Here is a 2165-nt window from a genome sequence, read left to right as displayed (position 1 = left end):
CTCAGCCTCCCAAAGGCGCGGGATTACAGGCTGAGCCACCGAGCCCGGCTAAAATTTAATTTTAATACAGTAAAATCATCTTCAAAAGTTAAGATAAATAAGTACATAATCAGATTATAAGGACAAATTGAAAGAATTAATTGCAAGCATACCTATTCTGGGAAAAATGCTAAGGTAAATTATTTAGAGTAAAAGGAAATGCTATCAGACGGAAACTCAGTTCCAAAGAAAGAGTGAAGAGCACTGAAACTGCTAAATAAGTGGGCAAATATAAAATAATTACATTTTTTCTTCAAAAGACAATTGACTGTTTAATAGAAAAAAATAGTCTTTTATAGGGAGTTTAAGAAATATTTGGAGATAAAATATGTAATAATAGTAACAAATAATGGAAAAATAATATAGCAAAATAATAACACAATAATAAAAATAATAACACAAATAATTGGGAAAGCAGAATTATATAGTCAAGAATATTGCATTTTACATAAGTGGCATTATGACTAAGGTAAAGTGGTTTCAAATAAGATAATATTAATGCCTAAAATAAATTTAAAGTGTGTGTAAAAATGGGTAGAAAAAAACCTATAGAGATTTTTAAACTGAATATTAAATTCACATAACACAAAAGAGAGTTAGAAGAACAGAAAGAAAAGGCAATTAAATTCAGAAAGCAAATCACAAGATTATAGACATACACCAAAATATACCAATAATAAATTAAATATAATTAATTCAATATAAAAGTCAATTAAAAGGCAGAAATTTTAGATAGGTCCAGAAAAACAAATTCTAAGTGTAGTCTGTACACAGTAGTCACTTTAGAAAGACACAGGTAATAAGGTATTGAAATAAAACTGCTATGGTTCTATTAATATTAGACAAATTAGATTGTAAACAACCATTAACAAAATAAAGAAGGATATGATGTTAAAATTAAAAAGAGAAATTGAAAAATTCACAATCACTGTTGGAAAATTTAATGTTCTCTCTTAACATTTGATCCCCCAAATTATATATTTATATATCAAAGACCTGGAAAAAATGCCTTAACCAGTGACTTATGTATAACACAAGCATAGATGCACATTCTTTTTTTTTAATAAGAAGTGGAATACAATACAGGGTGAGGTATAGGTAGGTATACAAATGTTCATTATGCAGGTACCCTGTTGAGATGTACCCTCCCTCCCCTGGCAGTTTCCTACTACTCCCAATCCTGTCTTCCCCTTTCCTGGCAGTTTCCCACTATTGCCAATCTCTTTCTTATAGTATTATGATAATTGTCCAAGGTCTGCTTATGAGTGAGAACATGTGGTATTCAATTCTTTGTTTCTATGATAGATCACTCAGTAGTATAGATAAGTCCATAAAAGTTGCTGTGGAGTTCATAGTTTTTTCTTTCTTTATGTCTGTGTAATATTCCATCGTGCATATGTACCGCATTTTTTTTTAATCTTGTTCTCTTTCAATGGGTAGCATGGTTGATTCCATGTTTTTGTTGTTGCGAATAGAGATGCATATTCTTTTCAGGTGTACATGAAAAAAATCACATGACCAGGAAGGACCACATGGCTGAGTCATAAAATGCATCTAAAAGTTTAAAAGACTGGAATAAGATAGTCATTGCTTGTACATGTAAATTAGCTTTTTAAACAGCAAACAAAACAAAATACACAAATATGAAATAGTTTTAGTTTCCCATCATATATCCAATTTTAATTTGCTTAAATTTGATTATGTGACAAGGGGCTCTTTCAAGTCAATAAGGCTGGTTCACTCTCATACCACTAATAATGTATTGTTCTTTAACTACAACAGATTTAAATTATAAATCAGCAAAAATAAAATATGTAGAAAATATGTAAGTATTTAGAAACTTAAACCCACATTTTTACATTAGATATAGGTCAAGGCCGGGTTCAGTGGTTCAGCTTGTAATCCCGCACTTAGGGAGGCCGAGGTGAGTGAATTGCCTAAGCCCGTGGGTTCGAGACCTGCCTGGGCAACTTGGCGAGACCTCATTTCTACAATAAATCAAAAAAATTAGCCAGACATGGTAGCACGCGCCTGTAGTTCCAGCTACTTGGAAGGCTGAGGTGGAAGGATCACCGGAGCCCAGCAGGTCGAGGCTGCAGTGGCCGTGCGGTGGCCGGGAACGGCCA

Source organism: Carlito syrichta, unplaced genomic scaffold, assembly GCF_000164805.1.
Source record: "Carlito syrichta isolate Samal-C Ts95f unplaced genomic scaffold, Tarsius_syrichta-2.0.1 Scaffold311871, whole genome shotgun sequence".
Lineage (NCBI taxonomy): Eukaryota > Metazoa > Chordata > Mammalia > Primates > Tarsiidae > Carlito > Carlito syrichta.
This window is presented reverse-complemented; position numbering follows the sequence as displayed.